Source organism: Hemiscyllium ocellatum, chromosome 33, assembly GCF_020745735.1.
Source record: "Hemiscyllium ocellatum isolate sHemOce1 chromosome 33, sHemOce1.pat.X.cur, whole genome shotgun sequence".
NCBI lineage: Eukaryota > Metazoa > Chordata > Chondrichthyes > Orectolobiformes > Hemiscylliidae > Hemiscyllium > Hemiscyllium ocellatum.
This window is the reverse complement of record NC_083433.1, coordinates 23,096,123-23,118,976: the sequence shown is the minus strand read 5'-3', so window position 1 is coordinate 23,118,976 and position 22,854 is coordinate 23,096,123. Positions and strand designations below refer to the sequence as shown.

Below are 22,854 nucleotides of genomic sequence, written 5' to 3'. Positions count from 1 at the left end.
AAGATTAATTACCTGCTGTTGTCATATAGATACTGACTTCACAGAGTGAGGGGCTGATGTCAAGTGGTGACATTTAGGAAAGCTACAAAAGAAATCAATGTGTTATATTAGAAGTGACTGGTGGAAGATATTGAGGGAGGGTGACTTTTATACATTTCATAGGGAAATGGTGATGACAGAAAGCAGATGTTCCTATTTTAATAATCCCATGATAGACTCAGTGGTTCACAGTATTCTATGAATTATGAAACCATGCAGCACAGGAGAAAGCTATTTAGCCCTCGGTTCAGTGTCAACACTTTAAAAGAACTATCCAATTAATCCCACTCCCCTTGCCTTTTTGATATCAATTACCTTTTTCCAGTATTTATCCAATTCCCTTTTTGAAAGTTGCTATTGAATCTACCTCCATTTTACTCTCCAGCAGTGCAGTCTAGATCATAACAATTCACTGTGTAAAAAAGAAGTCTAGCCCTCTCCCAGCTAAATTTTTTCTAATTAACTTAGGTTGATACCAAAAGATTTTAAATTATCTGCCAGTGGATGTATTTTTACTACATCTACTCCATAAAAAGTCCTTCATTATTTAGAACACATCTATCTCCCCTACTTTTTCCACTTCAAGGAGAGCAACCCCACTTTGGACTTAAGACCTTCGTTGAATACAATTTGAATGGAAAATATTTCTCCCTAGCATCGTCTAGATGGAATGTACAGAGAAAAACCAAGCCCAAGGTTGTGTGATCACAATGGAGATGGTCTGATTATTAATTCTTTCTGGATCTAAGTCAGACTAACCCTTTTACAGGTCCTTCTCCTTTTCTTCTTCTTATGTTCTCCGTCTGACGGCAGATCTGGCCATGGGTGCCCCAATCTCTACAATCCTCTCTCATCTAAACTTCTTTGATACATTCCACCAAACGATGTTCAACATGGTAAAGAGTAAAGTCATCTACAAAAACATCTGGAGATGTAATTGCATCCAGTTCTCATCAGACACTGGATTCAAGTGAGAAGCAAATCTGTCAGCAGATTGCAAGCCCACACAGAGCAAGGTCTGTGAAGAAGAGAATATTCCTCCTGTGCTCTGCAATCTTTCTGGTTTTAATAAGGGGTAATAAAGAAGGACTATGGAGATAGGCTAGGAGATATGTAGCCAAATCTCTGCATGCTTCTGTGGCAGTAGCAATCATTTCATGTCACTTTAGCCAAGGATTAGAGATGCATGGAGGGGAATGGAGAGTCCCTTAATGCATGATTTTGATAATGGTTAGCTTCTCCAAGGCATCTAAAGTTAAGCTGCCTAACTCTTGATCCCTCTTGTGACCACTGCTTTGACCCCACAACCACAAAAAAACAAGCCCTCATTCATCCTGTGAAATCGGTTTCAGAAGTTGAACCCAGGATTGTCAATGGAATCAACAGCCAGAGGGAGTCTGTACTGCCAGTAGAAAGGAAAATTCTAGCCTATTTTGCTGCCTTCAGTCGATCTGGCTATAATTCTTCTCACTTTCACATTCTCTGTCTGTCTGTCTCTCTCTGAGGCTGAATGGATGAGAACTCAGCTGTGTAGGAGACTTTGATTGGGACGATTTACAGAATGCCGTGCAGATGCACCTGAATAATATCAGTGCTAAGAATGGATTACTTGTATATCCCTGATTACAGAAGATTAAGAGGTAATATAATTTAAGTATTTGATAATTAAAGGGGGTTAAAACACCAGCTTCCTTTAGTGGTGTTGGAGGCCAAAATCAGAACAAGAAGGCGTAGCTTTAAAAACACAGCTAGACCATGTAGGAACGTTGTCAGGAATGCTTCTTCATACAAGGGTAGTACAAACCTAGCTGCTCTCCATTTTAAAAAACATTGTTGCAACTTGGTGTTAGTTGTAAAGTTCAAAAGTAAGATTAATAGAATTTTGTGAGGCAAATGTATTATGAGATGTGGAACAATGATAAGTAGATGGAATTAAGATACCAATCAACTATGATTTAATAGACCTACAGAACAGGTTTAAGGTGCTGAATTGCCTCCTCAAGTCCGTTGTAAACAGAAAATATTGTCTTGGTTGGAGTACAACTGATAATTGTTGTTTAGTTAGCTGTTTCTCACAGAAGGACAAATGGTCTGAGGATGTGAACATTGGCTTGGTCAGGAAGATGGTCATCTTTAGCTGTGTATAAACTTTGGAACAGAGGTAGCTTTAATATCATCTGCCTATTTTAGATATGACCAGTAAGCACTTAATATCCAGAGTAGGTGGGAAAAATGTGAAAATGATCCATTTCCCTGCACTAACATTTCTCATTTTGATGAGACATTCACAATATGCAGGAATTAGCATCATATTGTGAAGCAGTATTTTTGCAGCAGGTATGAGTCAGCCAGTAAAAAAGAACATACATGCGATTAGAGCCAAGAGTACAGGCAAAAAAATCAAAGAAATGTAAATTCTCTCCAAATTAAATGTGTGGGAATTATCTTGAGAGTTGGAAAAGGTTAAATCACCTCAATTGCAATCTCGCAAAATAGGGGTATCCAAATTATGAAGTTATTTTAGAAGCTTGAAAAAAGAGATTTATTAATGTCATAAATAATCATTTATGAGTTTTATTTGGTTGATTTTATTCACATTTCAAATGTGAGTTCCTCTTCTCTCCCTCCACTTTCTATGGTGATGCATGAACAAAAACCATTCCCGCCTATATTCTGTCTGCCTTTTGTTTTCCACTTCCTGTCCACCCCTTGCTTCGTCAATATGTGCATAAGTACTAGATTTACGTGAAAAAATGCTGTGGAATGTAAGCATGTTGTGAACTAAAATGCACTGCCTGAAAGACTGATAAACGCAGATGTAATAATAATATGTACAGGGCCAAAGGAAAGAACAGGAGAGTGTAACTAATTAATGGAAGAGGAATTAATGATCCCTCACTAGTATTATTAACACTGTAGAAACAGCAAAATTGGCAGAGTTGTACCAGAGACTTCAAGCAACAGCAAGTCATAGAGATATTCACACAATCATCACTTTCAGCTGGCGTCCCATGTGCCCTACAACTATGTCCGGATATGTCTTATGTCACTTACATGACATGCCCACTACAGGTGGCAGCAATACATAGAACATAGAATAGTACAGCACAGAACAGGCCCTTCAGCCCATGATGTTGTGCCGACCTCTGATCCTCATGTATGCACCCTCAAATTTCTGTGACCATATGCATGTCCAGGAGTCTCTTAAATGTCCCCAATGACCCTGCCTCCACAACTGCTGCTGGCAACGTATTCCATGCTCTCACGACTCTCTGTGTAAAGAATACGTTATACATTCAGGAGGGAGTGGCTCTGAGATTTCTCAATATTAAATCTGGATCTCACAAATTGTCATGGCATCAAGTAAAACAAAAGCAAGCAAGTCTCCTGCTGATTACTGCCTACCATTCTCTCTTGGCCGATGAATCGGTACTCGCCATGTTGACTAACTTGGAAGAAGCATTGAGCTTAACAATGGTACAGAATGTACTCTGTATGGGGAATATCAATGTCCATCATCAGGTGGTTCAGTAGCTTCACTACTGACTGACCAGGCTGACTGCTTCAGGTAAAAACTATCAGATTGGGCCTGCAGCATTGCTGAGTAAACCAATAGGAGAAAAAACCCATTTCACCTCATCCATACGAATCTACATACAACTGCTATATCTGTCCTTGACAGTGTTTATAGGAGGAACTGCCAAACACTACTGTGCAGAAGATGTCCTGTATTTTGTACAAAATCATGGCTCTGAAAGCGCTAATGTTGAAGTTGCATTAGCTCCATCCAGCCTGATAATGTCTTTAGGTGGAGAAACGGTCAGTCATGTGTGAGCTCCCAAAAGAGACAGATGTGACATACTTGGCTTTTGGTAGTTGTAGTTATGCCTAAAGCATTATTGTTAATTGTACCGATTTGTAACATGCCATAAACTGTACCTTCTTATGTAAGATTCTTGTCATGCTGGTGGTAGAAAAAGTTATAAGCCTGTAGCTCAGTGACCAGTGGTGTTCTGCAGGGATCGTTTCTGGGACCTCTGCTGTTTGTGATTTTTATAAATGACTTGGATGAGGAAGTAAAAGGGTGGGTTATTAAGTTTGCCGATGACATGAAGGTTAGTGGAGTTGTGGATAGTGTAGAGGGCTGTTATAGGTTACAAGAGATATTGACAGGATGCAGAACTAAGTGACAGATGGAGTTCAACCTGGAAAAGTGTGAAGTCATTTACTTTGAAAGGTTAAATTTGAATGCAGAATACAAGGTTAAAGGGAAGAAGCATAGCAGTGTTGAGGAACAGGGATTAGATTAGATTACTTACAGTGTGGAAACAGGCCCTTTGGCCCAACAAGTCCACACCGACCCGCCGAAGCGCAACCCACCCATACCCCTACATTTACCCCTTATCTAACACTACGGGCAATTTAGCATGGCCAATTCACCTGACCCGCACATCTTTGGACTGTGGGAGGAAACCCACACAGACACGGGGAGAACGTGCAAACTCCACACAGTCAGTCGCCTGAGTCGGGAATTGAACCCGGGTCTCAGGCGCTGTGAGACAGCAGTGCTAACCACTGTGCCACCCATGGATCTTGGGGTCCATGTCCATAGATTCCTCAGAGTTGCCACCCAGGTTGATAGGGTTGTTAAGAAGGCATGTGGTGCGTTGGCTTTCATTAGCAGGGGGATTGAGTTTAAGAGTTATGAGATTATGCTGACGCTCTACAGAGTACTGGTTAGACCATATTTGGAATATTGTGTTCAGTTCTGATCGCCTGATTATAGGAAAGATGTGGAAGCTTTGGAGAGGACGCAGAGAAGGTTTGCCAGGATGCTGCCTGGACAGGAGGGCTTGTCTTATGAAGAAAGGTTGAGAGAGTTAGGGCTTTTCTCATTGGAGTGAAGAAAGATGAGAGATAACTTGATAGAGGTATACAAGATGTTGAGAGGCATAAATGGAGTGGATAGCCAGAGACATTTTCCCATGAAATATCTATCATGGGGTCAGTTGGGGGGAGGTGCATAATTTTAAAGTAATTGGAAGAAAGCTTAGGGGAGATGTCACACAGTAGATTCTTTACTTAGAGTGTGGTGGATGTGTGAATTGCACTGCCAGCAGTGGTAGTAGAGCCAGGTACATTAGGGGCATTTAAGCAACTCTTGGATAGACACATGGAAGATAGTACAATGAAGTGTAGGTAGGTTAATCTGATCTTAGAGTAGGATAAGAGGCTGGCACAATATCGAGGGCTGAAGGGCCTATACTGTGCTGTATGTTCTATGGCTGTAGTTCTCAGAGGCTAGTTGTCTCAGTTCCAGGACTTTGAAGCAGACATTCCTCAGAGTACTATCCTAGACCCAACCATCTTTAGCTGTTTTACTAATGTGTTTCCCTCTATCATAAGGTCAGCAGTTGGGATGCTTGCTGATCATTGCACAAAGGTCAGCAGTATTCATAGTGATATAGTATCACACAGTATTTGGTTCAATATTAGAAACAAGTTAAACAGGTTTCATTTGTTAACAAATAATAACTAGTTTATTACTTACAAAATTTAAAACAAGGATGCAAAGATTACTGACAAAAGTGTTTAGGAAATGCAAGTATATGTAACTGTCCATCATAAAGACACAAGTGCACACAACTCTGTTTCAATGGACATTGCAGGAAGGCATGCCCTGTGCAGCACTAGGCATGCCTGAAGGTGAGGTGTTAACTGGTAAAGCCACCAAACAGGACTACTTCATGCCAAACAGCATAAGCAACAAGTGATAGACAGAGCTAAGCCATCCCACAACCAACGAATTAGATCTAAGCTCTGTAGTCCTGCCACCTCCAGTCCTGAATGGTGGTAAATGATTAAACAACCAGTCATCCTCAATACTGGAAAAGCCCAGCACATCAATGCAAAAGATAAGGCTGAAGCTTTCGCAGCAATATTCAGCCAAAAGTGTCGAGTGGATGATCCATCTTGGCATCCTCCTGTGGTCCCCAGCATTACAGATACCTGTCTCCAACCAATTTGATTCACTCCACGTGATATCAAGAAACGGTTAGAGGCACTGGATACTTCAAAGGTTACGGACCCTGACAACATTCCGGCAATAATTCTGAAGACTTCTGTTCTAGAACCTGCTGCCCCCCTAGCTAAGTGTTCCACTACAGTTACAACACTGGCATCTACCTGACAATGTGGAAAATTGCCCAAGTCTGTCCTGTAGTTAAAAAGCAGGACAAATCTTACCTAGCCAACTACTGCCCTACTGTCAATCATCAGTAAAGTGATGGAAGATGTCATCAACAGTGCTATCAAGCAGCATCTGCTCAACAGTAACTTGATCAGTGATGTCCAATTTGTGTCCCACCAGGGCCACTCAGCTCCTTAACTCATTACAGCCTTGGTCCAAACATGGACAAAAGAGCTGAATTCCAGAGGTGAGGTGAGAGTGACAGCCCTTGACATCAAGGCTGCATTTGACCAAGTGCGGCATCGAGCACCCCTAGCAAAACTGGAATCAAGGAGTATCGGGGGCAAATTCTCCAGTGGTTAGAGTCATATTTGACACATAGGACTATGGTCACGGTTGTTGGAGGTCAGTCGTCTCAACTACAGGACATTTCTGCAGGAGTTCCTCAGGGTAGTGTCCTCGGCCCAATTATCTTCAGCTGCTTCATTAATGACCTTTCCTCCATCATAAGGTCAGAAGTGGGGATGTTCGCCAATTATTGCACAATGTTCACCACCATACATGATTCCTCAGATACTGAAGCAGCCCAGGTCCAAATGCAACAAGATCTGGTCAATATCCAGAGCTGGGCTGAAAAGTGGAAAGTAACATTCGCCAGGCTATGACCATCACCAGTAAGAGACAATCTAACCACTGTCCCTTGACATTCAATGGTGTTACCATCACTGAATCCCCCACTATCAACTATCCTAATAGTTATCATTGATCAGAATCGCAACTGGACTCATCACATGAGCACAGTGGCTACAAGAGCAGGTCAGAGGCTTTCAGTACTGCGGTGAATAACTCACCTTCTAACTGCTGAAAGCCTGTCTGCCTTCTACAAGGCATAAGTTGGGAGAGTGATGGAAAACTTGCCACTTGCCTGGATGAGTGCAGCCCCAACAACACTCGAGAAGCTCAACACCATCCAGGACAAAGCGGTCCGCTTGATTGGCATCATATCCACAAGCATCCACTTTTTCCGCCTTTGACGCTCAGTAGCAGCAGTGTGCACTACCTACAAGGTGCACTGCAGAAATTCACCAAAGATCCTCAGACAGCACCTCCAAACCTATGACCACTTCCATCTAGAAGAACAAGGACAACAGATATATGAGAACACCACCACCATCAAGTTCTCCTCCACGCCGCTTAATATCCTGACTTTGAAATATATCACTGTTCCTTCACTGTCACTGAGTCCAAATCCTGGAATTCCCTCCTTAATGGCATTTGGGGTCAACCTACAGCAGGTGAACTGCAGCTGTTCAAGAAGGCAGTTTACCACCACCATCTCAAGGGTAACTAGGGACTGGTAATAAATGTTGGCCAACTAGCGACGCCCACATCCCACAAAATGAATAAAGAAAAAACAGAGAAAAAACAAAATTTCAAAAATTCTACCAAGTCTTATTTGAAAAGTACTTTGTCAAATGACAGTTAAACTCAGGGGAAAGTTATTCATGGATTGTCTTAAAAGGTGCTTGATAACCGAAGTTACTTTGCATGCACACAGACTGTTGGTACTGCGGCATCTTCCCTGGAAAAGTTGTGGTTAACTGAATCTTCTGACCTGAGGTGAGCAATATAGTGATGAAATCTTCTGTACAAACCCTGCAAGAATGGTGAAGATGATTTCAAGCGAGTTTTCAGCTCATCACTTTGATGGGGAACATTGCAGACAAACAGAAAAAGGAGCAAAGGGCTGTTGTTCCTCCAACGAGTCATTTCAGATTCTCTCTGTCTCTCTGGGTTTAACATTAAGTAGCCTTATTCCACCTATCAACTGCGTGAAGTGACCACTCTCTGAAACTAGATGAGCTGTCTCTAATCAGAACCCCTCTACCTTGTAGACACATTGTTGCTATTGTATTAACAGCCTTTTCTATGGTAAAGTGGCAATTTTCAAAAGTTCAATATGTATTCAAGAAGAACGGATACTCAAAAAACACTGCGCAGATTCCTCAAGAACAAACCACGACAAGCAGACAAAACACAGCCAGAAACCCTAACCACCTTACCATATATCAAGGAAGTTTCAGGAATGACAGCCAGACTACTGAGACCCCTCAGAATCCTAGTAGCACACAAAACCACCAACACTCTCAAACAAAAACTAACAAACTTAAACGACCCAGTTAAACTCATGGACAAAACCAACATCATCTATAAAATTCCATGCAAGGACTGCCACAAACACTAGGTAGGACAAAGAGGAAGAAAGTTAGCCACCAGAATACATGAACATCAGCTAGCCACAAAAAGACACGACCCCTTCTCCCTCATAGCCATACACACAGATGAAAAAAAAACATCATTTCGACTGGGACAACACATCTATCCTGGGACAGGCTAGGCAAAGACATGCCATAGAATTCCTAGAGGCCTGGCACTCCAACCACAATGCCATAAACAAGCACATAGATCTATCAACCCCTCAGAAAATGAACAGGAAATGACATCAACAGGAACCCCATCCAGGAGAAAGATATAAATAGAAAGCAGGAGACAACAGCTTCACTTCACTTGGAGTTCGCCACTGATGATGTTACTTAGCCAGGTAATGAAATGTCTGGATATCAAACCTACAGCTCAGCGAGCAAACCTAAACCCTAAACCTCAACCTGAGCTACCAACCTTCACAAACCTTGCGATATGTATTATAGATCTTATCCAGTTATTGTTATTATAAACTAATATTTGAAGTACGCAACTTCATAATAGAAGGAATGGTTTCTTTCGAACAATACTATCAGATTATTTAACCATCTTAAACACCTCAATTAGATTATAGTCCAGAGATTATAGACAACAAATCCACTCTAGTACATAAGGATCATTTGAAAAGAGCAAAAAGGAATTTGTGAAATTGTGATTTTTCTCCACTGTTGCACAGTTCACTTTTCTGCAGATCCTTAATTCCTGGAGACTCCTAGCCAATTCCTGGAGCTTCTTGGAAACTAAAGATGGATTTAAAATTCAGCTTTACCAACACAAGAGTCCTCCAAACCTTCACACAATTGTACTCCAGTCAGTTATCTTTGCAGCATTCCTGGGTCCTGTTGCATTAACAGGGTTGGTTAAGTTATGTTGCTCCCAGACTGGGACAGCACAGAAGGAAGCCATTCAACCCATTCTGTCTGTACCACCTCCCCTTGAGAATAGCTTGCCCCACCCTGTGAGAACAGCTAGCCTTTGCCCCGTGACACTGAAAATATTTTCTTCTCATATATTTATTCAGTTCTCTTTTATGGTGTAAAAACTTTCAGAAAGGCAATAGGGAATCAATTGAAATATGGTATGTGTGCTTTTATAAACAAAATACATGTTTGGTGGAGCAGGGCTGCAAGGAACAAAACCAATATGTGCTATCACTGTGTGCCATGACCGTGCTCTCTAATAACCTCCCTATTACTGTGCCAGTTGTAGGTCCATGTTACATTTGTTGGTGAATGTTGCTGTGGGACCTGTATTCTGGATTAAATCTGATTGAGTGTTTTGCTAATGAAGTGGTATGCATCATTGTCAAGTGATACAATGTTTAGCAATCTTGCTTCTCCTGCAACCTCTTGGCAAAATGAAACCAGAATAAAGTGTTTCACAAATGGAATAAATGTTTTCTTACATCAGCATTACATGTGAATATTTGTTAAGAGCACAGTAAGATCAAGAATTATAGAATCCATAGTGCTACTTTGCTGCCAGCACTGCTCCACCATAAAGGTTCACCCTAATCTTTGCTTAGATTGTACAGCGATCCTGTTTTAACATGTTCTGGGTTAGAAAATGTCAGAATCAGAAAGGTAGGGCTGAGTCTAAGGAGGCAGTTGAACACATGAATGAGCATTTTAAAATTGAGACATTCTCAGACTAGGACCCAGTGAAGACCTGTGAGCTGAGGATCTATGAGTATTTCATACTGGAAGTAAAGGAGTGCACCAGCGTAACAGCAGTTCTATTTTGCAGGTTATAGTGTCTCATAACCAGCAAACCTTTTGCACTACTCCTGTTGAGGCTTCAAAACTAATTACAATGAGTTGCAGCTTTGAAGAGCATGTTTCTATAGGCTCCATTGCCTACGTGCTGTCCCTGAGCTGAAGGCTGGGGGCTATGTAAGAAACAGCTGAAGCAATGATGGTTAACACAATTTGCAAGAGCACATACATTTAACCGTTACTAATGTGAAATCAGGAACAGGAACTTGTTCTGTGTTATGCTTATATGTGGTCAGTACCACATAGATACGTAAGCTTTATTGTATGAATTAAACCTAACTCTGGTCTATATTTTTGCAGATAAGTCTGGTTTCAGGGAGGAAGGAGCTATACATTTCCTTTTATACCCCAAGTATTTTGTCCAGGTTTCATTCAGGTGAAATTAAATGGCTATAAATGTGAAAAATAATCATCAATCCCCCTGAGCCATAAAAAAAATTAATCTGCAAACAGTGCCATTGGAGAAAAGTAACCATTGAGATAAAAAGAAAATGATGTATTTCTTTCAACTTGTTTCTTTATTTCTCAATAATCAAAACCATATGAGATCAGAGAATGGTATTTGACTGACAACCAGTCAGATAAAGGCTATTTTCCGATTAGGACAGGAAGGCAGGGAATTACCAGGTGACTGAAGGCAGGATTTGAGGCCAGCTGGTTAGAAACAGATGCTTATGTGATAAAATCTCAAGGGTAATGGTTATCCAAAACTGAAATCCTATTTTTACTGAGTTTCTGACAGACTTGATATGGATCCTCTGCTTTGAACGCACATACATGATTTAAACTTAAATCTAGAAGTCATAATTAAACAACTTGAAAATGGTGCAAAGTTAGCCATGTGTTTGATAGTGAGAAAGAAAGCTGTACGTTGCAGGCGATTATCAATGGACTGGTATGGTGGGTAGAAAGTTGGCAAATTAAATTCAGCTGAAAGAAATGTGAAGTAAGTATTGATGGGGAAGGTGGGGTCTTCTGTTATGTATTAAAGCAGATACTGGCTGGTCAGTTGAAGTCACTGCACCAAGGCCGATATCCCATCAGTAAGTCACCCTTCATTTGCATGTGAACAGTACACAAGCTCTGACCAGTCAGCTCAAAGCCAATCCCTTGATTGAGGAAACCTTCTGAATCACTTGTCTATATCCACCAGCCAGGGCTCCCTGATAGACCCAGCTTAACAACCCCAGTCAAGGATCTCATGGTCAATGAGATCTACTTGGCCCTGGTTCCAATCACTACACCAGCATTTATTGTTCATCCCTCTTCAGAAGGTGCTAGTGATGCAACTGATTGGCTTGTTAGGCCATTTCAGAGAGACTTTGAGAGTTAGCCACATTGCTGTGGACCTCGAATCACACATGTAGTCCAAACCAGGTGGGGATGGCAGATTTCCTTCCATGAAGGAATTAGTGAGCCATTAGTAAACATGAGTAAAGACATGCTCATGACTACTGTTCCTGCTAATTATTGTTATTTCTGTGTGGGCCTCCAAGGTCAGTTTGTGGCAGTAATTTCGTGAACTGGAAGTCATCGCTGCAAATGGCATCAGCATGCCAGTCACTATGTGCAAATCCTTGGAGCAGCTGCATGTGCACAAGCCCCACAGCTTCTAGGGAATGTTGCTTATGATGTCATTACCATATGGCACGTGACCTAATGGTATAATGCTCTCAGTCTCCATCTTACCAAGTTCTATCCTCCTACAGCATGATATGCTCAGGGAGGTGTGCTACAGTGTATCTGAATTGCTTAGATTGAGCCCTGACACACAATTACCCATCATTGTAGTGTACATATGTAGATACAGGAACTGTAATAAAGTTTTGTTGAATTCTTCAATACTACATAATCCATTCTCATATTTATCTATGGGAGCTAACATGGGTAGCGCAGCAGGATGGTTGCAAATCATCAGTTGCCACGCCTTGCTATTGTGTCAATGGAGAGAACAAACAAGGCCAGAGAGTATACAACAAATGGGAAGATAATGATAAGTGTAAAGAAACAGATTAATCTTGGAGTATGTATCTAAAAAGCCCTAAGCGTAGTAGGCTAGGTTGGTAAGATAATTAAGAAGACATATGGAATACTTTCGTTTGTTAGCCGAGGCATAAACTATAAGAAATTATGATAGAAATGTATGAAACACCAGTTACAGCTAAAATATTGTGTAAAGCCCAGCACCATAATTACAGGAGAGGATATGATCACATTAGAGCAGATATGAAGGAGATTTACAAGGATCTTATAGGACAGAAAAAAGTTAGCAATGTGCAAAGAGTGGATAGTTTTCTTTGCAACAGAGAGAAGGTTTAACTGATGTGTAGAATATTATGAGGGGTGTAACCAAGGTCAAAAAGAGCAATTATTTAGGGGCAATAAATTTAAAGTAATTGGTTGACAGATTAAAGGAAATGTAGAAGTACCTGTGTTGGACTGGGGTGGACAAAGTTAAAAATCACACAACAGCAGTTTTTAGTCCAACAGCTTTATTTGGAAGTACAAGCTTTTGGAGCACTGCTCTTTCGTCAAGTAACTAGTGCTACCTGATGAAGGAGCAGCAATCCGAAAGCTTGTACTTCTAAATAAACCTGTTGGACTAAAACCTGCTATTGTGTGATTTTTAAAAGGAAAGGGAAGTTGAGGAGAACCATTTTTACTCTGAGAGGAAGGAGGATCTGAAAGTCAGTGCCTGAAACAGTCTCGTATGGTGTGGAGGTTGCAGTGTTGGACTGGGGTGGACAAAGTCAGAAGTCAGATGACACCAGGTTCTAATCCAACAGGCTTATTTGAAATCACAAACTTTCATGGAGTTGCCCCTGTTATCATCTGACTTCTGACCTAGGCACTGTAAACTGTAGGACTTAATACCAAGAGCCACAAAGTCAGATTGGATCGGCAATACTTGTTCGGGTAGCACAGTCACAATGAATTGAATGACCTTCTCCTGTATCCTAATTATTTATGCTTCAATAAATATGTCCGAGGAAAGTTGGCAGTTTGTATTGAAACATTGCATAGGGTGGTGCATAGGGTGATCACATTCTAACACAATGTGCACACAGATGCTCTTCCCAGTGGGAGTCAGTGGGAAGCAATCTAAAGCAGAAGGCCCAGATGATTTACCCCTTCCTTTTTATTCAGAAACATCAAGGACTTAAAGAAGCCATTTAATCCTTCCTTGTAGGATCTATCTCTGCCATTAGAACATTCAAATATATTTTAGCACTAAAAGTTATCTTTACTGTAATAAAATGTCTGGCACAACAGACTTATATATTTTTCTTTTTCAGAAAACATTGCAGTTCTCTCTTAAATTCCTAAATTGAAGCTGCCTCCATTTCAGACAGTGCATTCGAGATCCTAACCACTTGCTATATGAAGATGCTTTCCTTCATGTTACCATTGTTTCTTTTACCAACTCCCTTAAATCTGCACCCACTCATTCTTAGTCCAGAAAGAACAGACATGTTCCATCTACTTTGTCCAGACCCCTCTTGATTCAAATTCTAAGTAAAAAGCCCATTGTGAAGAACTCTTTAAATCTCACATAAACTAATGCCCTTTGGATTCGTTTAAGGGAATATATAATATGTTTATACAGAGATTTATGCGGCTGCTAAATTACAGCTAGCTACTTCTTGGCAGCAGATTTCTGTAAGCAGATTGATTGAGATGCTGCCAGTGATATTGGCTTTCATACAACAGCACCTGCAGACTTGGAACATTGAGTGTGGAAAATGCTTCACACATTCAGCCTGGAATTAGAACAAAACCTGTCTCTACAGGAAGCATCATAAATTCCCCAACCTGTTACTAAGAAAGAAAAAAAACACAAAGCAGTTAAAATCAAATAGGTACTATTTTAATGTAAAAGTGTGTTGGTTTCATTCTGAATACTTTAAGCATGATAGGTTTGCTGATTTTTAAAATATGCATTATTATTTTTAAATATTTTCATGTCATCCTTGTTTCTGTAATCTCCTCCATTTCTGCAAACTTCCGCAATATCTGTGCTCCTCCAATTCTACCCTCTTGGGCATTTACTTATAAACACTCAACCATGACTGGTAATGCCTTCAGCTGTCTAGGCCCTTAACCTTGGAATTCTCTCCATAAACTCTTCCCATCACTACCTCTCTCTGTTAAACAGTAATTTCACAACATTAAAGTTGTTATACAAATGCAAGATATTGTTAGTATTCTCCCACTGTCAAAAATTTGGATTGGATCACTCAGGTTACTGTTATTACTCTGTCATACAGAGTAAAGCTCCAGATTCAGAAGGACTCTTTACTTCACAACCGTTACATTCCACCACTCAGTTAAAGTTGTTTCACCTCAAACTCCCTTTAGGACTAACATTAGTTGAAGAAACCAGTTCATCGCCATCTTCTCCACGGCAATTCACAGGATCACAGAAGTGTTACATTGCATTGAGGCACCATAAGACTCATCATGTGCACTAGCTCTTTAAATGAGCGACATTACCTATTGTCAATCTCTGTTTCTGTCATACCCTTGCATATTACTTCTATTCAAATAAACATTCAATGCTGTCTTTTCAATGCCTCAGTTGAACCTACCTCCACCACATTTCCAGGCAGTGCATTCTAGACCCTAACTACTTGTTGCGTGAAAAAGATTTTTGTCAATTTGCATTTGCTTCTTTTGCAAATCACTTTAAATCTGTGTCTCTTTTTGTTGATCCTTTTATGAGCAGGAACAGTTTCTCCCTGTATAATCTGTCCTGTCCCCTCAAGACTTTGAAAACCTTTATCAGATGTCCTTTTAGCCTTCTCTCCAAGGAGAATAGTCCCAATTTCTTCAGTCTATTCATATAACTGAAATCTTTCATCTCTGGAACCATTCTTGTAAACTCAGAAAATATAGAAGTGATTTACATCCTTGCTATAATGTGGTGACCAAACTGTGCATAATACTGTAGCCGAGATCTTTTTATATTCATTCATGGGACATCAGGGTTGCTGACTGGCCAACAATAATTACCAATCTCTGTTTGTCTTTGAGAAAGTAGCGGTGAGCTGCCTTCTTGAACCACTGTAGCCCATGTACTATGGATAGACACACAATGTCCTTACGGAGGGAATTTCAGGATTTTGACTGAGTAACGGTGAAGGGAAGGGGATCTAACTCTAAGATGGGATGGTGAGTGACTTGGAGTGAAATTTGCAAATGGTAGTGTTCATATGTATCTTCTGCCGTTGATTTCCTAGATGGAAGCGGTCGTGAATTTAGAAAGTGCTGTTTAAGGATCTTTGGTGAATGTCTGCAATGCGTCTTATAGATCAAATGCACCGCTGATACTGAGCATCAGTGGTGGAGGGAGTGGGTGTGGATGTGATGCAAACAAATGGGCTACTTGGTTCTGCATAGCGTCAATCTTTCGGAGTGTTATTGGAGCTGCGCTCATCAAGGAAGCGGGAAGTATTCTATCACACTTGTGACTTGTGTCTTATATGGTGGACAGGCTTTAGGGAATCAAGAGATGAGTTACTTTCTATCCCCACAGTATTCCTCTGACCCACTCTTGTAACCACTGTATTTATGTGGCATGTCCAGTTGAGTTTTTGATCAATGGGAACCCCCAGGATGTTGAACGTGAGGGATTCTGTGTTGGTAACACTACTGATGTCAAGGGATGGTGATTAGATTAATTCTTAAGAGAGGTGATCATTGACTGATATTTATTTGATGCAGATGTTACTTGCTACTTCTTGCTTCAAGCCTAAATATTGTTCAGATCTTAATGCATTTGAACATGGATTGCTTTGGTATCTGTGGTGTTATGAACGGTGATGGATATTGTACAATCATCAGCGAACATCCCCACTTCTGACCTTATGATGGAGGTGAAATAGCTCCATTCAACTAGACTCGCCACATAAACGCAGTGGCTATATAACAGTACATCAGAGGCTACGAATGCTGCGGTTTGTAACTCAACTCCTGACTCCCCAAAGTCTATCCATCATCTATGAGGCACAAGTCAGGAGTGTGTTGGAATACTCCCCACCTGCCTGGATGAGTGCAGCCCCAACAACACTGAAGTAGCTTGACACCATTCAGTACAAAGCAGCCTGCTTGGTTTGGCACTGCATCCACAAGCATCCATTCTCTCCACCACCAACGCTCCGTAGCAGCAATGTGTACTATCTACAAGATGCACTGCAAACACTCGTTGAAGATCCTCAGACAGCACCTTCCAAACCCACAACCACTTCCATCCAGAAGGACAAGGGCAACAGATGTATGGGAACACCATCACCTTCACGTTCCCCTCCAAGCCACTCACCATCCTGACACGGCAGTATATCACCGTTCTTTCACTGTCACTAGGTCCAAATCCTGGAATTCCATCCCTTGTGGCATTGTGGAACAACAAGTGGACTGCAGAAGTTCAAGAAGGCATCTCACCACCACCATCTCAAGGGCAATAAATGTTGATGAGCCAGCAATGCCTACATCCCTCAAAATGAATAGAAAAAAAAAGACCAATATCCCGTCACCAAATCATCCTTTATTCACATATGAAAAGTCCTTGACACTAATCCAGCTTCCTCAGAACTACCTCTCAGAACGTACAGAACTTCTGATACACCTATTAATATCTTTCAGCTAGGGGTTTCCCTAAATGGACTAGATTAACATCCCCTATCAGAGTACTCATATTAGAACATATAGAACATAGAACAGTACAGTATAGGCCCTTCGGCCCTCAATGTTGTGGCGACCTTTTATCCAACTCTGAAATCGGACAAATCTATATACTCTTCATTGTACTGTCTTCCATGTGCCTATCCAAGAGTCGCTTAAATGTCCCTAATGCATCTGACTGTGCTATTGTTATGATATGGTGTAAATCCCCTCTGCTAATTTAAACCCAACACACGGAGAAGCTCACCTCTCGCCGTAATCTGTTAAATTTTGAGAGGTAATCACCAGAGGTCACTATTTAAAGTAAAAATTAACAATTTTTTTCTTTAAGTCCAACAGAGAATATTAAAACTAATAACTATTTACAACTCTTTTTTCTTACCTCTCAACATCTTTTACCTCCCACTCTACAATACTGGTCTGTTAAAAATCCTGATTAAGGTTTACAAAAAAAAAATCACGTTTCAAAACCCATCAGCTTTGTCGATTTTCCTTTGTAGCTTTTCCTCTACGTTTTTCTCTCAGTCAAGCTCAATGTTCTCCTGCACAAACTTCTTATAGACAGGTACCTTTCGGAGAGCTCTTTAGCTAGCAGTCTATATGTGTGGATCACCTTGGCACTTCTACCCCTAACTGTTCTGGTTTTAAACCCCAAAACCTCAGATCATTTCAGTGGTTTGATGTCATCCCAAATAGTAAAATTCAAATTTGATTGGATTTTGGTATCGGGGCATAATTTAAATGGATTGGCCTATTTGAATTTGTTTTTATTCCATAGCAACACAACTCAGCTATTTATTTCAATCAAGTGTTACCTTTTTACTTTGTTCAGGACTCTCTGTGCTTTCAGTCTGTCCTTGCTAGCTTTTCAACTTGCTTAAAGGTACAGTAGCTGAAAATGTGTTGCTGGAAAAGCGCAGCAGGTCAGGCAGCATCCAAGGAACAGGAGATTCGACATTTCGGGCATAAGCCCTTCTTCAGGAAGGTACACCTACACCTGCATTACACTACCTCTGATGGCAGTGCATTCCATGCACCCACCACTCTCTGTTTAAAGAACTTCTGACATCTCCCCTAAACCTTCCTTTAATCACCTTAAAATTATTGCCCCCTTGTGATAGCTATTTCCACCCTTGGAAATTGTCTCTGGCTCTCCACTTTATCTATACCTCTCAACATCTTGTACACCTCTATCAAGTTACCTCTCATTCTTCTTCACTCCAATAAGAAAAGCCTTAGCTCCCTCAACCTTTCCTTATAAGACATGCACTCCAGTCCAGGCAGCATCCTGGTAAATCTCCTCTGAGATCCATCTGGCTGATCTTATTACAGTCACTAAATTCCTCTCCCTCTGAGTCCAAGGACACAGGCCGGTTTTTTATTGTAACTCCTCCTAGGGCACTTTAGCATCGGTCAGGTAACTCCAATCCTGCCTCTGATATGGGTGGCTTATAATGCAACAGAGGCTGGCATCCCGTCATCAAGTTACCCTTTATTTGCACATGGAAATTCCTTGAAACTGATCCAGCTTCCTCAGAGCCAGTCTATGACAATCCTGTTTATATCTGTCAGCCAGGGTTCCCTGAATGGATCAGATTAATAGCCCCAGTCAGGGAACCCGTTCTATGAAATCCATCTGGTTGACCTTGTTACAGTCACTACAGGAGGGAAGATCATTGAGGAAACAGCTGAAGTTGGTTGAGCCTGCGAGACGACCCTGAGGAACTACTGCAGAGATGTTCTGGAGCTGAGGTGGCTGACCTTCAGAAACCACAGCCATCTTCCCTTGTGCCCAGTATGACTCTAACCAGTGAAGAGTTTGCTCCCTGATTCCCATTGATTCCAGTTTTGCTAGGGTTCAGTTTTGTCCATGTTTGAACCAAGGTCAAGTGCTGGATGACCTTGGCAGAACCCAAACTGCGCATCACTAAGCAAGTTATTGCTAAGCAGGTACTGTTTGATAGCACTGTTGATGCCACCTTCCATCATTTTTCTGATGATTAAGAGTAGAATTGATAGGGCTAGGTTGGATTTGTCCTACTTTTAGTGTATAGGACAGACATGGGCAATTTTCCACATTATCAGGTAGATGCCATAACACTGTCCTTTTGGAACTCCACATACCTTCCTCCGTGTTCACAATTCTTCTCAGTTTCCTATCCTCTACAAACTTTGAATTGTTCCCTTAACACCTAGATGTAGAGCATTAATACGTATCAGAAAAAGAAAGGATCTATTACTGATCCCTAGGAACTTCACTACAAAACATACTCCAGCCCAGAAATTAAGCATTGACCACCATGTTTCCTATCATCCAGCCAATTTTGCATCCTCATCGCTCCAGTCATTTTTATTTCATAACCTATACCTTTCTTCATAGATCTGTTGTGTGGCACTGTATTAACTATCTTTTGGATGTCCAGGTATACCACATTAACAGCATTACTCACAACAAGCCTTTCTGTTACCTCTTCAAAAAAACTCCAGGAAGTTAAACAACATTTCCCTTTTAGCTGTCTATGCTGACTGTTCCCAATCAACCCACCTTTTCCACGTGATTACTAATTCTGTCCCGAATCAAAGCATTAGCCTGGGCACGGGCCTGGGCCTAGGATGCCAAAGAAAAGTATAAGTAAAGTCAAGTCAATATTATAAAAGGATACAACTCAGAACAGTGGCCACCAAGTCAGATGCATGATTTCTTTAGCAAATATAGCATACAGCCTACTACAAAAAGGATATTATAATTATGCCACCATCGGCCCTGGTTAGGCAGATGCCCTGTAGTTTTTATTTTATGCGGGCTTCACTGGCTAGGTCAGCATTTATTGACCAGTCTTAATTACAGGCAATCAGTTTAAATTCAGTGGTAGAGATCTCAGATATATGTAAGCATAATAAGGTTGTCAAAATAGAGGATTTTAATTTTCCGAACATTGGTTGGGGCGATTATAGTGTTAAAGGTTTGGATGATGAAGAATTTGTCAAATGTCTTAAGAAAATTTCCTTTATCAATATGTGGATGCTCCTACTAGAGAAGGAATAAAATTAGACCTTTTGGAAATAAGACAGAGCAGATGACTGAAGTAAAAGTTGGGGAACACTTTGGGACTGGTGATCATAATACTATTAATTTCAAAATGGTTATGGAAAAGGATAAGCCTTCTATAAAAGTTAAAGGTTTTAAATTGAGTAAGGCAAATTTTAATGATATGGAACAAGAACTTTCAAGAGTTGATTGGAGTAGCCTGTTCACAGGTAAAAGGACATCTGACAAGTGGGAGGCATTCAGGAATGTGATAATGAGAGATCAGAGGCATTTTATTCCTGTTAGAGTAAAGGGTAAGGCTGGTAAGATAAGGAACATTTGATGAATAAAGATATTGAGGTTCTAGTTAAGAATACATGGGAATCTTATTTAGATAGAGACAACATTGGATCTCCTAATCAATATAAAGAATTAGGGACATTCTGAAGAGAGAAATCAGGAAGGCAAAGAAGGGATATGAGATAGCATAGGTAGATAAGGTTAAGGATTATCCAAAGAGATTCTACAAATATGTTAATAACAAAAGGGTAACTAGAGAGAGAGTAAAGCCTCTTAAAGATCAAGGAGGTCATCTTTGTGTTGAACCCCAGGAGATGGAAGAGATACTAAATGAAAGTTTCACATCAGTTTTTACTGTGGAGAAAGAAATGGAGTCTAGAAAATGCAGAGAAATAAAATTTGATATTTTAAAAACAGTTCATATTACAGAAGAGAAGGTTCAAGAGGTCGAAGAGAATGTAAAGGTGGATAAATCTTCAGGACCTGATTTAATGTATCCCAGAACATTGTGGGAAGCAAGAGAGGAAATTACTAGACCCCTTGCAGAAATATTTACATCATCTGTAACTACAGGTGAGATGCCTGATAACTAGAGTGTGGCTCATGTTGTACCTTTGTTTAAGAAAAGTTGTAAGGAGAAACCAAACAACTACAGACCTGTGAGTCTGTCTTCAGTTATAGGTAAATTGTTGGAGGTGATTATAAAAGATAGGATTTATGAACATTTGGAGAGGCAAAAAATTGGTTAAGGATAGTCAACATAGTTTTGTGCGAGGAAAATCATGTCTCTCATGTTTTTTGAGGACATACTAAAAAGATTGATGCCAGTGCAGTTGTTCATTTGTATTTTAGTAAAGCCTTTGACAAGGTTCCGCATGGTAGGCTATTTAGTAAAGTTAGGTCACAAGGGATTCAGGGTGAACTTGCCAAGTGGATATATAATTGGCTTAACAGCAGGAGACAGAGTAATGGTGGAGGGTTGCTTTTCAGACTAGAGGCCTGTGACCGTAGGGATCGGTTCTAGGTTCTCTTTTGTTTGTCATTTGGATGAGAATATAGAAGGCATGGTTAGTAAGTTTGTGGATGACACCAAAATTGGTGACATTGTGGACAGTGAAGAAGATTACAAAGGGATCTTGATCAAATAGGTCAATGGGCTGAAAAATGGCAGATGGAGTTTAGTGTGGATAAATGCGAGGTATTGCATTTAGGTACAACAAGCAAGGGCAGGGCATACTCAAATAATGTTAGGGCCTTGGGTAGAACAGAGGACCTAGGGGGTGCAAGTACATAATTCTTTGAAGTTTGTGTGTCATACAGACAGAGTGGTTAAAAAGGTATTTGGCGTGCTTGTGTTCATTGTTCAGTCCTTTGAGTATCGGAGTTGGGAAGCTATGTTGAGGTTGTACAAGACATTGGTGATGCCTTTTCTAGAATACTGTATCCAGTTCTGGTTGCGGAGTTATAGGAAAGGCATTATCAAGCTGGAGAGGGTTCAGAAGAGATTTACCAGAAAGTTGCCAGGTAAAGAAATTTTGAGTTGTTAAGAAAGGCTGAGACGTCTTTCACTGGAGCGTAGAAGGTTGAGTGGCAATCTGTTTATAAAAGTTAATAAAATATTGAGAGGTATAGATAGAGTTAATGGTAGCTGTCTTTTTCCTAGAATGCAGAATTTCAAGACTAGGGGGCACATTTTTAAGGTGAGAGGAGAGAGACTTTAAAAAGACATGAGGTAATGTTTTTACATGGAAGGTGGTTTGCATGTGGAATGAACTTCCTGAGAAAGTGGTGATGTGGGTGCAATTTAACAGACATTCGGATAGATTCATGAATAGGAAAGGTTTGGAGGGATATAGGCCAGGAGTAGACAAGTGGGACTAGTTTAGTTTGGGATCATGTTTGGCAAGAACTCGTTGGACCGAAGGGTCTGTTTCCATGCTGTGTGACTGCAATCTACGAAGACCTATTTTGGGTCTATTTTGCTTCTCAAGATTTCAGTATAAAAGCTCATGTGTACTGACTCTGCCCTCTCATTTGAAATCAGGGTCTGTAATCTGGAACAGTTTCCTATCAGTTGAGTATAACACAAAATGGTTATAATCTTGCTCAGAAACAATTAATCCAAAGTAAGTGTTTGGGCTGATATTTTCATTTTCTGCAGTCTGTCTAACGTCATTAAATAGTCGGCTTTATGTATATTAATACCACAGTTTAGCGTACAGCAGGAGGGAAGCATTGGTTCTTGAAATGCAAAGGCTAAACTACTTGACATTTAAAGTTTAAAGAGTTGACTTTTTTTGGTCATTTAATTTAAACAGATAGGCATGTACTTCACACAACTCTCTGTCCCTGACAAGAAATTAGTCTACTACAGGTGGGGTTTGAGCAAAGTTATGGGCTGAAATTTCCTCGAAAATTTAGGAACAAGCAAGATTTCTTTGTATGCCCTTGCAGCAAATGCAGGTATCAGTTGTGGCTCATTTGCCAGTATTCTCTCATCTCTGAGGCAGAGTTCCTGTTGGATTCAAATACCCATCCAGGTGATTGAGTGTAAGATGCTTCGATGCTTCAATTTAGTA

The 22,854-nt window shown here is 40.6% G+C and overlaps 1 protein-coding gene across 3 annotated transcripts in view; it reads left to right on the top strand.

Moving 5' to 3' along the window:
• The window catches only part of LOC132831237 (ankyrin repeat and fibronectin type-III domain-containing protein 1-like), a 125,111-nt gene that overhangs the window by 469 nt on the left and 101,788 nt on the right, over positions 1-22,854 (top strand). The gene's annotated exons all lie outside the window — the stretch shown is intronic.